The sequence below is a fragment of the Chroicocephalus ridibundus genome, chromosome 8, assembly GCF_963924245.1.
Source record: "Chroicocephalus ridibundus chromosome 8, bChrRid1.1, whole genome shotgun sequence".
In the NCBI taxonomy this organism is placed as follows: domain Eukaryota; kingdom Metazoa; phylum Chordata; class Aves; order Charadriiformes; family Laridae; genus Chroicocephalus; species Chroicocephalus ridibundus.
Window position 1 is genome coordinate 49,293,014 of NC_086291.1, and position 15,986 is coordinate 49,308,999.

At 42.8% G+C, this 15,986-nt stretch overlaps 1 long non-coding RNA gene across 1 annotated transcript in view; it reads left to right on the forward strand.

Annotated features, from left to right (window-relative positions):
- Window positions 1-15,986, forward strand: part of LOC134519901 (uncharacterized) — a 109,461-nt gene that overhangs the window by 418 nt on the left and 93,057 nt on the right. The window lies entirely within an intron of this gene.

Below are 15,986 nucleotides of genomic sequence, written 5' to 3' on the forward strand. Positions count from 1 at the left end.
CCCACCAGACCAGGTGGCTCCAAGCCCCGTCCAGCCTGGCCTTGAACACCTCCAGGGATGGGGCAGCCACAGCTTCTCTGGGCAACCTGGGCCAGGGGCTCACCACCCTCACAGCAAAGAATTTCGTCCTAATATCTAATCTAAATCTACCTTCTTTCAGTTTAAAAGCATTACCCCTTGTCCCATCACTGCACTCTCTAGGTAGGACCATTTGGGTCCTTGACCCGTGGGTCTACTGGCATTTAGCAATTGTATGACTGACAGTGCTGTTTGCGTTGAAGAGGAAGATATAAGTCCAATTTAGTTTTCTTTCTACTGTAGCCTACATGCGAACCATGCCATGATGGTGTGAGGAAGACAACTTTTTCACTTCAGAAATCTCCCTGTTCCAGAAGTGGGACAGTTACGAGTGAGTAGATGACTCCTGGAAGACAGGGAAATACTTTAATCAATGTTGATCTTAACTGTTAGAAATTAAGCTGACCTGGGACCTTGTATGCTGATCTGAGTAACGTGAGAGGAGCCTAGGTGCGTCAGGGATAGAGGCTGCTGTGAGGCAGTGTCCTGCTGGTGGTTTATGCTGCTTGCTTTTTATCTGTGCCTAATACGTGCTTTGTGTGTGAAATATACACCTCAGTCTTCTAACACACTTTGCAGGGCATCTTTCAGCCCCAGCTTGCTTTGATAATGTGCCCTGAGCGTGTTCTCAGTACTTAATATTTGACTGCAGAGAAAGTATTATCTTACTTAAGACTGAGCAACTCTGAGGAATGTCTTAACATCACAAACCAAAATCCAAAGAAACATAACAAGAAGTGAGGAATTTGTAACTCATAAAAATTTTAAAAGTGTTGCTTGTCTGGAGTTGAAATCTTCAGGCTTGATGCAAAATCTTACAGTTACAGAAAAACTTGAAATCGTCACCTTTCATGCTGAGAGAATGCTCCTTCTTTGTCCCATCTTCAGTCACTAGTGCTTTAAAAAAAAATAAAAGAGTTGATTTGAGTCCTCCCGTCGCTGCTGCTGCTTGTGAGTCTCCTCTACCCCATTCCCCAGCTGTCTTGTTTGAACGACTTGCTCTTCTTCTGTCACACTTGAGACTTGCGGCATTGGCTTATCATGCTGGCCTGTCTGCTCTCTGTCTTCTGACTGCCTTTCGCTTGGCACCTTAAATTCGTCCTGTGACTGTGTGATTTTAGCACCTTCATTTAGAATTTTTTCCTCCTTGATTGCTAAATGTTAATATATGCTGCTATAGGAGAAAGTATTTAACTGGCAAGGGAAACTTCTTGTTAGACCTTGTGTTCAATATTTGTAATTTCTGATGCTAGCAAGTGTTGCTAGTTTTGTGCTTAAAGACTGTCCAATTTTTATTACCATTTATATTAACTTCTATTCCTCTTTAAGTTGGTTAATACAATTATCTCTAAATAATAGGTTTTCTAGTTTAAATATTAGGTATATTTTCACAAATTGCATTTTGAAAGAGTTGGATTTTCTTTCTGGTATTTTAAATAGCACCAAGTTCCGAACACGTAATCTCCAGTGCAACGGTGGGGCATTGAGGCCGTGATGAACTTTATCAGTTTTACTGTAGCTGGAGAACCACTTGGGAGTAGATTTTAGGTTTCGGGTATTCAGGGAAGTTCAGTGTTTCTCTTTTAGTCAGTCATGTTTTGGTACAGTGCTTTGAATGCTGGTATAGCATCAATAGTCTTGAAAGGGCTGGGCTGTATATCTGCTAAGCTAATAAAGATAGGATTTCAGGTGTGTATTAAGTCTTGTAGTGTGTTTGGCCTTTAGTCTGGGAGGAAAATCCGCTAAAAGCTCATAACCTCATACTGCATCTTAGCAATTTGGTTGAAATTGTCTTTATTGTAAAAAAACCCAACAGATTTGCAAAAGCTGAATGGGGAAGTTTTGCTGTCACAGTAATTAACCTTGCAGTACCTGCGTACTACTTTTGAAATGTCTGTAAACTGACACAGATTTTTTTTGGTGAGCTGTCTGACCAATGAGGTGGATGACGTCAGTGCTAAACATTTCTATTTTATGTCAACAAGAGATAATTTAATTCCTGCTGCCAAGGAACAAAGATTATTGTCCTCTGTGTAACCTGCAAAAATTGACATGAAAGAGAGTTCCGTTTCCCTGTGGACTATGCCACCATCACTAAAACTTGTACTGTTTTCATCAAAAGTCAATTTTTTAAAGATTGTGGGAGCCAAACTGCCTAACCTTACAGAAAGATGTCCCTTTTAAAACATGGAGGAAAAGTTGGTACCAAGATTTTTTCCCCTGCTGCATCCTGGGGTATAGTCTGCAAAGCACTTTTTCTTCTCTTTTACATTCTGTGTATTTTTAAAATATGCTCCAGGCAGCTCACTTTCTCCTAGCACTGACATTCAGAAAGAAATTACCTATTTAAAAAACCCCAAATAAACAGTCACACAATTCAGAGAGATGATAAAATCTGATAAACCATCTGTATTTCTCTCTTCTGTTTACAGTCATGGATTCCAGGACCCACAGTACCTTGATGTTACCTTGTCTGCCAGTGGTGGAAAAGTGATTAGTTACACTAAATATCAAAAAACATGCCCTGTATCTTATCTTGCCTTTGTCTTCATCGGGAACAGCAGGTGTTTGGCCTGTTCAGAATTTAGTTATTTATTTGTGGTAATACTCTCTTTTATAACACTCTTTCCTCATTTACTAATTTGAATTAATGAACAGAGTCCTGCGATTGTTTTTGGATCTTATTAAAATGACATCAAGACACATGCTCAGTGCTTCCCTACTTGAGTCCTAAGTAGGACATTTTTACTAGGTGGATCAGTTTTTAAACTGACAGCATCTGCTTGCTTGTACACATTTATTTATGATTCTTCCCCAGGCGAGTATAGCAGGAGTCTGGTGAGTAATAACCAGCTGTTGGAATTAGCAAATAGGGAAAGCAGTTATTTGATCTGTGAAGGAGTGTGGGAGGCAAGGCCAGAAGTAATAAAAACTAAACAGATGCCCCAAATACATAAACCCAAGTAGGGACTTGTAAATTACTTGCACTGCTGATGGGCAAAATAGTGTCAGATGGGTTGACTTTGTCTGGAGTTTTTATTGGAGATGAAACCCTTTCCTCCACCCCATCACATAACAGTGATCCGGAGAGCATCCCGGGTCTAATTCTAGCACTTCTGCGGTGCTCAGCTGGCGTGAGCAATAGCATGTGAAGCACGGCAGCTATCTCTGGTGACTTCAGTTGCCTCTCTGATATATTAGCAGAATGGGCAAAAAGGGATCTGAGTGTGAAGAAACTCAGCTGTTGGACCACCTTGTCTCAAAAATCCCAGGTGTGCTGTGATTCAGGTCCTTTCTGGTCCCCTTATGAGGTGTGTTCTCATACTGAATGATTTCTTGGAGGATCACCGCAGGGACACAACAGCAGCACCAAAGGTTTTCCATCTCCTCAGGACTTTAGGCTGCCACTCAGCTCCTCAGGAACTCCATGTCCCTTTTGACATGCCTGGCACTCTGGAATTACAGAGAGAGGCGGTCTGTTTCATCATTACCTGTGCTTTGTGAAAGAGTCATCGGAAGACACTTTCTGTGGGACTTCTGCCCTTATCCTGACAGTTGATGAGACCACCCCTGAAGTGACTGTTGCAGCTTGATGGGGAAAGCCTGTCCTGAGAATTGGTGTTTCCTTCCACTGTGACTTTCAGTGGTGATGGTTTCCTAAGCTGGAATTTACATTGTACTCATCAGAGCTACTGCAGGTGCTCTTAAATAAAAACAAATTTATGACAACAAATGAAAAATTTACTTTCTTGATATATCCCCTTCCCATTTTGTAAAGAAGAAGATAAACTAAAGTGAAACTATGGAAGTTACATTGAAACTTTCATAACATTTCATAACATTTTGATGGCTGTCACTTTATAAATCCTGTATCTTCAGAAATACTAATTTTATATACATCTTATTAGGCTTACTCTAGCTTGCCGTTAGGCTGGCATAAATTGTGTCGCTATGGTATGTAAAGTTGGGACCCTAAAACACATTAGCCTCTGAATGGTATTATTTTGCCAATTATTTGTACAAAGGAAAGAGGGTCTAGCAGTCACTGTAGTGGGCTATTAAAGAAAAGGACTCTGTAGTCATGTCAGGTGAGCATAGATCCAAAATTTCGTGATGCCTTTGCAAGCGGAAAGCATAAAAGTTCAAAAACAACCTGCAAGATGCAGCCTGTCCAGTTCAGGGCATGGGGAGTGAGGACCTTGCAGAGATCCAAGGTTTGCAGCCACACGTTTAACAACCAGGTATTTTAATGATGAATAATAGACGCAGTTGTGAGTTGGAGTTAGGAGCTGTCAAGTTTCTGCTATAAATTAACTTATCTACTTCTCAGACCATCATAGGATTAATTCCCTTTGTGTATTAGTATAGGCAGTTGCATTTAATATCGGTGTTGCCATCTCCCATGGGAACTGCCAAGTTCTGAATGCTGCAGGAGTGAGATGGGACAGCTGCATAATATCTTCCAGTAATCTGTACCTCATAACTGTCTTTTGGGGCTCCATCTCTTGTCAGCTCTGCTCTCTTTGTTAGGCTTGTTATACTGTTACATGAAACGAACTAGTTAGATGCCAGTTTTTTAATTAGTTGTTTCCGAAACTAATTCAAATTTCTGAAATTGTATCAGTACATAGTATATGCTTGCACATTAAACCACACCAGATTTAAATGTAATAGTATAGCCAATCTTATATAAGAATTTCAAGTAGAATATCTTAACAGATTTACTGTCTTTTGTTCTAGTAGAAGGAAAATGAGTGACAGATATGAGCACTGTTTTTCTGGGAAACCAGCTCTCTCTCTGACTATACAAAGGTTTAAAACCTGCTAATCTTTATTCCTGTTTCAATTATATATGCATTTAGCTGTATTTATTGGTTGTGTATCAGCCATGTTATATTTTATCATGTTAATTACCAGTACATTAGTCTTACATTGCATGTAATTAATTATTATGTTGTTAGAGATTAATTTTTGTTTATCTTGGAGAAGACAAGTGGTCTTCTGTAACATCTTGTAAGAACATATAGAGTGCTAAAAACACTCTTACTGTTTATTTTACTGACATTTCAAAACTACTGCAAGGTTAATTACTCTGATTACTTAATAAGCAAGGATGGAATCAGCATTAAAAAGGTATCATGGTTGGAGGTCATGTATTAAAGTAAACATGGTATACGCATTTTATGTTTGTGCTGCAGGTCTAGATTCTCTATTACAAAAACTAACAGATTTTCCACTAGAACTTAAAATTCTAGTTGATTTTATTAGTTTGCCCATTTAAAGAGAAAGCCGTTAAGATACCAAGTATCTTAATGGAGTTAACAGGCTATGAATATCGTTTAGCATCCTTGTTCTCTGAGTCAGTGTTTCTGGTGGTTGATCTAAGCCGAACCAGCATCTGTAGATTCTTCATTCTGAGAGGAAGCTGTTTAGTGTGATGTTGGTGCTCAACGTCAGGGTTACTGGCTCCATGCTGGTAGCGACTGCTGCTTACGATTGTGATGCTTCTGTGAGATGATGGCATCAACTCCCCTCCGGCCATCTGCATCAGGAAGGTGCTCTCATGGTTGGCCCTGAGGTGGTGTATGCCTTTACTGGCCATCGCAGCAGAGAAGTGCCCGTTGGCGCTAGCAACGGCTCTCTCTGCCTGGAGCAGGGAGGTGGTACTGCTGCTGCCCTGCTGTGTGTGCCTTAGGGTAAGTAGACTGTTTCTGCTTCCAGGAGTAGTTGGCTGGTACCTTCCATGAGCACTACACTCATTTAATGCTCCCCCCTATTCCTCCGCCCCCCCAAAAAAGCAGGGGGGGGAAGTGAAAATGGAAGGTAACATGCCCTCTGGTCCTTAGATAGGAGCGTAAATTGATGATTGCCATGAGAGTGTTTGTTATCATGGCTGACTCTGACTTTCCATTACAGGCGATGAATGGTTGTCTCTCCCCCTGCAAGAAAAAGTGTGAACACATAAGACTTTAAAGATTTGGATGTCTTTCCTGGCTGCTTTTTCTGCTCCTGTGGACAGGAGATGAATGATTCAGATTAATAATATATAAAGAATTAATTGTTATACAAGAGTTATTTTCCTCAGATAAGCAAGGTTTTCCTGCTCGAGAGTGACACAGCCATGCATTTCGATTGTATCTTGGAGTTGAGTGTAATTGTACAGCGAAAGTGTAATGACGGATATGTCTTTATCAACCTGTTCCCTGCATTGTGTTTTTATCACTGCCATCTGCTCTGCTGAGAGTGGCAGCTGCCAGGTCTCACAAATAGCGCTGTCATGTACTTTCATGTAGAACAACATATTGTCATAATTTCTCTGATATTACTAGATGGAATAACTTTAAGCAAGATAAGGTGACATTTTGCATGGCACTTTGGAACGTGCTTCATTGCAGTGTGTGTAGGACACACAGCGTTCTTTCTGGAGCAGGCTATAACAGCACACCCAGTTCTACTTTCAGAAATCACTGGAAAACGCTTATTTTTCCAAAAACATTATGTAACATCCATCTGGGACATATGTGCCAGTGCTGAGATGCAACTGAGACACAGTCACTACTAGTATTGCTTACACGTGTAGCCTTAGCTACCTTTGCTGGATGGAATTATGTAAGTTAGACTATTTTAAAAATTTAGTTATTTCTTTTTTTGCTTATATCAACTTGAATCTCCTTCATATTTGCAAACATGTTCAGACAGCTCCTTCAACATTAAAAGAAACAAAAAATCTTTACAGTAAGTCTTTAGAAAAGTCTTTATGGCAGTAAGTACTCTTGCTGTAGGCAGGAGATTTAATTTTAGACTAGGGCAAATTCCACTAGGTGTCCAGCCTAAGCCAGTCCTCTGAGCTCTCTTGAGTTGTTTGAGAAAGAGAGAGAAATCTTTCGAGAGGGATCCATCCCAGCCTGAGGTAGGATACTTAGGGCAGGCAAGCAAGGGGAATAAATTGCTTTCTGTAGGTGTCTTTTTTTCTTCTCAGGCTACAGAGGAAGCTAAAAGACTAGCTTAGATGACCTTCTTGCCTTTTCGGCTAATGTATTTAGGTGAGGTGAATCACATACTGAATATATGCCAACACATCTTCTTGTTCTGAGTGCCTGCCAAAATCTTGCTGGTGCACCAAGTGAAGGAAAATATTTGGTGTAATCCACCTTCACAGAGATGCCTCTCCTTGAGAGTAATGAGGTACATCCTCTTTTACATATTCATCTCATTCTTTTGGATTTGTACTTAGTGCAGTTTTTACAACACAGGTAATCCCAGTGATGTCTAGAGCAAGCGGCTGGCTGATCTCTTCTTTCTGTCATAGTCCCTATTGCTGCTTGCAAGGGACAAACAGCAAGGAAGGAAGGAAAATGGTGTGTAACTCAGAAAATATACCTGTCTATTGCAATATACCTCTCTCATGCACGTCTGTTGTAGAACTGTGACATCAAATTTGTCTGCCTACTGGAAGGATTTTCAAGGAAAATTGATTTGGGATATTTCTTCTTGCTAATGAGCATTGATGATAAACAGCCTTTCTGATATGGCAAAAAAACCCAGCTGTGATAAAGAAGATGGAATATTTATTCTTGATTCTTGCATCTTTTTCTTTTTCAAGTGCGATAGGATGTAAAATGCTGAACAGCTGATTAACAATATAAAGGATGGAGGCAAAGAGACAGCTTGCTTGCTAGTCGGCCTGTTTGGAACGGTGTGGTAGGTGGAAAGCTTTTCTGACAGAAGCATGGAAGAAAGCCAGGGCATGGCTCCTGTGCGTTTCTCTGCCTCATCTAAATGGATATGTAGCTTCGGCACTTCATCGCTAGCCAAGCAGAGGCCATTTGAACTGTGAATAGCGTTCTCCCAATGACAAATAGAAGATCAGGCCAGAGAAAAGTCTCCTGGCGTTTAAATGAAGTCATACACTCTAGAAATGTAAGTCTTGCCTGTCGTTCCAGTAGTGCATTTCAAGAGCTGATGAAGGCTCCTGGCATTGTACTGATCCTGAGCGCACACCAGATCACCTTTTTATCCTAAGGGTAGGGACGCGTCATGTTCATTAACCACACTTTATATATATGTATGTACCTTAAAAGCAAGAATATACATAAAACATATTTTTTCATCCTCCCAAGATTTACAAATCTCATTTGAAACTTCTGTTTGATTTATCCCCCAGGCTGGGGCTATAAATGCTGCATGATTTTTTTTTGTGTGCTCTGTTTTAAGTATATTTAGAAGTGTACACGGTTATTTGTGTTCATACATCACATTCTTATTAATGAGCATAGTATAATTGTTGGTCGTATTGACTTTTGTTTCTGCGGATGTTTTTAAAAGATATTTTAAAGGCTTTGCTGGAGTTTGCATGTGCTTCAGAAATTAAATTTAGTCTGTGATTTTATTACCCTTTTTATTTAATTTATCTTAACTGTTGCTTTCAAGCTGTGAACCAGCTGTTGACTTTGAAAAAACATTGTTCAATTTGAAAGGAGCATTTTAAAGCTTAATGTAATGGCTGTAAGTAATCACTACAGCAATTATATTCTCTGGTGTTGTGCGTCACTATAATAACATTGGAGGTTGTGAGAAAATGCAGGAGAGAAACACATCAAGCCCAGACTTCTCAGTTTTTCCTGTGATGCCCAGCATCTCTCTGCTTTGTGTATAGCTTGGTGTCACTGCTTGAATCGTGGCAGAAAAATTGAAGCTCCCCTCGGTTGTGGCTCCATGTGTGCCCCGCAGGAATCAGGGGCTTCTTCTGAGCATTGCTCTCTGTCATTCTTCTCGGACTGGACAGGTTTTTTTCATATGGGCAGATAGTAGATGGATGCTTGCTGCAGTGGCAGAAGCCCGTGCTGATCTTCTGCCTCCTCCTGGCTAGTTCCAAGATGTTGCACTTGTCATAGAGTGGAATTTTGGTTTTGACTCTTCATGAGCGGCTGCGTACCTGCCTTGTATGGTGCTGGTGGTAGCAAAGCTCCTCACAAGGCATACAGAGAGTCTGTCTGGGCCGGGAGTGCTTGGCATCCTGCAAAGTCAGGTTGTGCTCCCATTGTGCTCTTGAAATGAGCAGCTACTTGCCATGGTAAGGAGAATTAATAGAAAAATTACGGGTTCCTGAAAAGGAACATCCTCTGTTTATTTGTGAGCAACTCTCTAGTTCAAGCAGGCTGGAGCTCTTGGGGAAGAGAACTTTCTGGGTCACTGCAGTGAAGATATGAGAAGCAGCACGCGCTCAGATTCCCTTGACGTTGTAACAAACCATGAAAATGCTGTGCAGCTTCCTCTGCCCTGGGAATTCTCTCTGTAATGATTTTTAATGGAGTGCAATACGCATCGTTGTGGGAGTGGGCTACATTTCACAATGAGTCACCTAGCTGTGCTAACACACAGCTTGTGTTTGGAAACTGTGGGCTATAGTGCTGCTCCAAAAAGGTGGTCCACCAGATCACACAGCTGCGCAGGACCTAGCCCCTTCTCTGCTTTTGCCAGCAAGAGTTGCACAGCAGGTTCGAGTCACCTACCAAATTAAACCATCAGCTCCCATTGACAGCTTTGTGAAGCAATAATGCAGCTGGGCAAGACCCAGTAGGAAGCTTAGATTCAGCAATATACTAAGCCTTCCCTGAATTTACTTTGCAGCAATATCCTTCAGAATAAGGATCTAATGACAGGTAGATCTGAGCCAAAGCAGTATAGTGACAATAACAGGAAGGGCAGTGCAGGGAGCTAGAGGCATTGAGAGCTTGGGACAAATGGGAGACCAGGCTTACTACTGAAGCAAAATTGCTGGTGTTTTGTTGCTGTGGTTTTAAAGGAAGGGTAGATGATGCATTTGGAAGTGGGTTTTGTGATGGCACTTGTAATGGGTGGTAGTTACAGCGATACAATTGGGATGATCCTCTACTAAGAGGTAGTCCTGCTTTGGCATGATAACACTCAGCTAGAGTGACCTGTACTTTAACTTAAAAGAAAAAAGTAAGATTAACGTGAGAGTGAAAGCATACCCATGTGTACCTGTTTGCAGTATGCATCTGTATGACATCTGCAGCAAAATAAACTTTGATATAGTTTTCCGTTTCTCCAACTGTGTGTGGTGCACAGGAAAGCAAAGGCACTGGTACAGATCTAAGTGTGCTTCAGAGATCAGGTGTATCCCTTCCAGACAAGTCTGGTAGACACTGGGCTGCTGACCGTGGATTTGGCACAAAGGGATAGAGACAGAATCCTTATTGTGACAAAGGCGGTATGACATGTGAATTACATTATATACATGTAGGTTTGTATGTATAAATTAGACATTCAAAGAAGGTCACTGTTGGCATGGAGATAGACATGGAGCAGTGTGTTCTGGTAAGTTAAAAGCTTAGCCAGTGTCCCAAGGTATTTTTTAATGTAGCAGAATGAAATTCCTTTGGGTGCAGCAAATGAGACACATAAAGTGTAATGCCCTGTGAAATCACAAAGAGCCACTTTCAACAGATGGAAAAAACAACTTTAATACAAACCCAAAAATTGATAGACTCTGCCTTTGATAATCCAAATACCAGGTTACGATTTAACAGTATCCATTACTGTCTATAAAGTATATTTCGGTTGTTAAATGCACTTGCTGGTTTGTCACTATATAGAATTTAAAGTGATGAATCCTATATTCTTCTGTCTTCTTCACTGTAAGAAATTAAACAAAGTCTGTGACAAATGGCTCCCAAGTTGCACATGCTATTTCAGTCTGCTGCCTGCTGCACCGGTGCCGCTATTCTGAGTGTGGAACCAAACCCCTTGTTTTGAAGCTGGTTTTAGGAGTCCCAGTGTCAGGGGATGTTAAGAGCTGTGAGTGGACACAGATGAACTGCTCATTGCCAATGGCAAGCTGCAGACTGGCACCCTAGAGCCAGGGAGCTTTCCTGTGCCCCTGGAGAGGGAGCATCATCCTGCAAATGGGATGAGAGTGCTCACCTTCCCCTCATCTGACCTTTCTGATACACACCTCCGCAGGGGGAGCACCTCTCCCAGCTGTCCTGTGATGCTCAGTGCGGCTTCAGGCAGGATTTCGTGGTAACACTTGGCTGAATATTAGTTCTCAGGGTCAATGCTAGCACTTGGGAAAACTCCCTGTGCGCCGGTCATTGTAACCTAACCAGGGAAAACCTGGAGACAGCACGGGGTGGGGGAGGAATCAGTGTCTCGTTCTTTTAGGAATGCCTGAAGTCAGTAAGTAGCATGTGAGTAAATGTGACACACCGAAGACTTAGGATTCCTGTAGAGAAAGGCATGTCTCACGAATCTCTTGGAGTTCTCTGGAGGAGGCAGAAAACATGCGGGACGGCAGAACTGGATTTATGTATTCCACTTGGATTTCCAAAAAGAATTCAAGAAGGCTCCTTGTGAAAGACTTCTAAATAAAGCAAACAGCTGTGGGTTGAGAGGACAGGTCCCCAAATGGACACATAACTTAAAAAGCATATAGGAGTAAATGTCCAGTTTTCACAGTGAAGGGAGGTCATGAGAGGAATCCTGTGGGATCCGTGCCTCAGCTGTTCAACATACTCATGCATGGTCTGGAGAAAAAGATGAACGATGACTGTGTGTTTGCTGACAGTTCTCAGCCATGCAAGGTAGTAAGAGTAGGAGTTCACTGCAGAGCACTGTGGAAACTCTTCTGTATGGTGAGTGACTGACCTGATGTAATTCAGTGTAGAGGAACAGAAAGTGATGAGCGGAAGGAGGAACAAGCCTAATTTTGTGTATGCAGTGATGAGTACAGAGGTGATTGTTAAGTCATGAATGAGAACTGGGGTTGTAAAAAATACTTATATGGAAATGCTGGCGTAGCACTCAGTCATAAAAGTAAATAACATGTTGGGAGTTCTTAGAGAAGGAACAAAACAGGTAACAGGGTTATGTCCCTGCATAAATTCCTGGTGTTGCACACCTTGAATGCTCTATGCAGCGCTCTTCCCCCATTTCAGAAAGCAGAAAGCAAAGAATTGAACTAGGAAATGTTAGACAAGAGAGACAAAGGTGATCAGAGATCTGGAATGGCTTCTTTAGGAGGAGAGCTTTGGAAAAGAGATGATTAAATAGAATATATGTGTATAAAATCATGTGGAAAGGAAGGATGAGGAAGGAATAATTGTTCACTGCCCCTGTTCATGAAGGAACTGCGGGTGGAGGGAGGGAAGTGACAATACAGGTGTCAAATTTGAAGCAAAAAAAGAAGGGAGATACTTATTCACACTGTGCATACTGGAAACATGGAACTCTTTGCGCCAGGATGTAGTAGATCCTAAAAGTTTCAAAATAGGAAAGCATAGAATTATGGAAGAAAAATCCATTTGCGAATATTAAATACTGAAGACCTACCCCTCTCTGACTCAGAAAGTTTCCAAACTGTATGCACATCATGAGAGGCTGGGGATGTGCTGCTACGTGCTTTCCTAATTCTTAAATTCTTTTCTCCGTGAGACAGTCAGTGAGGCCCTGGGAATGTTTATGGAGACTTCTGTGCCGTGGATGGTGATCTAAGTCTATGCACTTTTTTTGGTGAGTGTTCTTAATGCCTGTGCAAGGGGATAGAGCAGCCTGTTGGCACGGAGGAGGCCAGATGGTCAGGAGGCTGTGGCCTTTCTACATGGAAAATTTGAATGAGTGAAGCAGACACTGACTCCAGTCTCCTCCATTCCCATTCCTTTGCACGCTTTGTTGCTCACTGTGTAGCACAAGAATCAGGGGGGTAGAGTTCAGGGCTTCCTCTCACTGTGGCTGTGTTTCTGTCAGGATGGAGCCAGCTCCCCAGCTTTTCCTCTGCAGGAATCTTCCCATTTGCATGCCTCAGAAATAATTCCTGTGAATTTAATTAATCACAGTTTACATGGTAATAACCCTTGGAATATTTTTTATGGGTAAATAATCTGTATGCCCTGCTGTGTGTGGGGGTCTGCTGGTTGCAACATTCAATTATTGCATAATCTAGTTCCCATTAAATGATCAGAGAGTGAGACCAAAGGAAACTAACAGCAGCAGGAATAACTACCAGCTACTTTGTGTCTGTGGCACTGATGTACCTTCTTAGTGCTGGTTCAGCAGCCCCTACAGTTAAGGAGAACGCAGGTTTTTGGTGCTGCCAAGCGAGTCCCGCAGAGGGAGCGTCAGGCTGGCAGCGTGGTGCCGTGCCCAGGGATCTGGCTCATTCTCTGTACAAGGAGCCTTATTCCCAGAGAAGTCCTGTGCGAGTGATGCTGCTCAGCCCCCGCTACCTGACCGAGTCCAGTCCCTTTCCCTCGCTGCACACCTGGCTGCGAGCTGTATACGAGGGGGCCTGGGAATGCCTGGCTGCAAGATTTTGTTCAGTCCCTCTTCTCCCATCAAGCGGCTCAGAGCAGCTCCAGACAGTCATGAGTATATCACTTTCTCGTGAGACAGTAGGAGTGTCACTGTCACCCATCACCTTTGACAGAAGAGAAGGTGCAGAGGCTTGCCCAGGGCTACGGAGTATGTCTGCAACGGAGCAGAGTCAGGACTTCACGTGTCTGTTGCTGGGAGTTACCAGCCCCACACTCTGCTGCAGCCAGACAAGCCTTTCACTGCAGGCCTGGCTGATAGCCCCTGGGAAGGTGACATACCAGCCTGGCTAGCAGCCACATGCATGATCACAACACATGCGGGGAGAACTACTCTGAAGTGAGGCGATGTCTGGCTGGGAAGTGCTTGCACGGGGGCACACTCCAGTGCCTGCATTGTGATTGTCCTAAGCAACTGTATATTTTTCCCAATTTATGTTTCCTTTTCCTCCCTTGCCTTCGCTATTTTTGCTTTTATATAATGTTATATTGTCTGTTGTAATTACTTCGTTAATCTGTAGTGTTGCCACCTGCCTGACTCCCCCAGCTCCTGGGTGCCTTCAGGACCAGTGCTGTAAACAAGTCACGGTGTCTCTCAACAGCAAGGTTCCTGCTGAAATAGCTCCCTAAATAAATAAAAGGCAAATCGGATACTGGAAAAGAACTTTAAATAACATCTGAATTCCTAGGGAACTACATCTTACATCTCTGGTAGGGACAAATGGGTTCAACATAAGTAATAATCCTCTGGAATGAAAAATAAAGAAACACTGTTCACCAGCCTCTGTGGGCCAGAATGAGAATAGACTTTGGTGATAAATAAAAGCAAAATGCAAAGATGTCCCTGGGTGGCAGATGGGAACAAAAGATTTAAACATGATTGGACTATAAACACACGATCTCTGAAATGTGTCGTAGCTTGCCTCCACATAGCTGCTTTGGGTATGATGGGTCTAGCTTTTTCCTCTTGTGTAATGGGAAGAAGCTAAAAGCCCTTTATTGAGACAGCATTGCTGGCACGCCTTTGCAGCACATGCTAGACCATGACCTTGCCATATGGAGTTGCACCTTTCAAACACATTGTGCTGAATTCTAGCTCTTTAATGAAATGTAACTAGTTGAAATTCTCTCATTGACTTTATTTCTGGTCTTTCCCTATACTGATGTAATGCTAAAATCCTCTCTTATTCCCACTTCATATGATCTATTTGTGTTTGCATTCTGATTGTTGTGTCCCTGCTGTTTGATACTGACTTCTTCTCCACACTTTCAGGAGTTTATGACTGGGCCGCTGAGAAGTGTGCGTATAGGCTCCTGACATTCTTCCTCTCCTGTGCGTGACATGCCCATTCTTTTGGTTCTGGGGCAACTTATTCCTGTCACTGAGTGGACCAACAGCTTTGTCATTGGATGCTTTGCTTCCTGAGCGATAAAGCCCTCTGTCAAAGTAGGACAGTGCCTGCTGTCTGTGACTGTGATCAGGCAGCTGAGCTCACCGTGGTGTGGGTGCGACGGCCTGTGCCGTCAGGGAATCCCCCTGTGTGTCCCACCCTCTGCATCACAACGTGAAGCAGGGAGTAAGGGTTTTGCCACCCTTCATCTCCTTCCATCTGTTTGCCCCCCAGTTACAGGCAGTGGGTATAGCTACTGCCACTACTGACCTACTCTTCATCTTCCTTTGCGTCTCCTGTGTGCATGCTCTTCCTGAAGAAAAGCTGATTCTTGCTCCTAAGAGCCAGAGCTGAAGATGAGCGCGTTTGGTGCCATAGAAAAAGCCCTTCCTTTTGAGAAGCACTTTATCTTTGCTAAAATGAAGTTCTTGATGTGCCTGTTTATGAAAACCAGTCCAAATTATTCCCTGCCCAGCAGGGTTGTGCTGCACCCTGGTAATGATTTAACAGCAGCTCCTGAAGAGGGCAGCATGAGTTAGCTGATGCTCCTTCACGTGGACTTACACTTTATATTCCAGCCATGTCTAAGGCAGAGCTAGTGAAATGTAAAGGAGCATTGAAGGAATTGGTAGTAAAACTCTTGGCTCTGTGATAAGATGCCTGGGCTGAGCAGACAGAGTTATCCCCATTCCTCTTGCTGCAGGAGAATATGGCTCTCGCCAGCAGTCGTGTTACCTGTCACAGGCTGACATGAAATTCCTGGCTCCTGTGGGACCTGCCTGCAGGCCAGACCCACTCCATTGTCCAGGGGAGAGCACAGGCACAGGAGAGCACATGTAGGAAACCCCAGCTGCTCCCCTGTCTTTAAAAGACTGACCCTACCTATCGGATGGATTGTGAGACTCCAGAGTTTTGGACAGGTTGTTGTTAATCGTTGATCGCTGATGTTGCACTCAGCTCTGTGGAATGCACACAAAAGAACAAAATGAAAACACAAATTCCCTACACTGAGGAGCTTGCACAATGCCAGGATATGAAGTACTTTTTTCACTACGAGGAAGACACTGGGAGACCAAAGGGAAGGGATCAGCGTAGTTAATGAATCCTGGGATTTTGGTGCCTGACTGTCTTACAGGTGATGAATGAACAGCTTTTTTCCTTGAAGCAGAAACCAGGATGGTGTTAA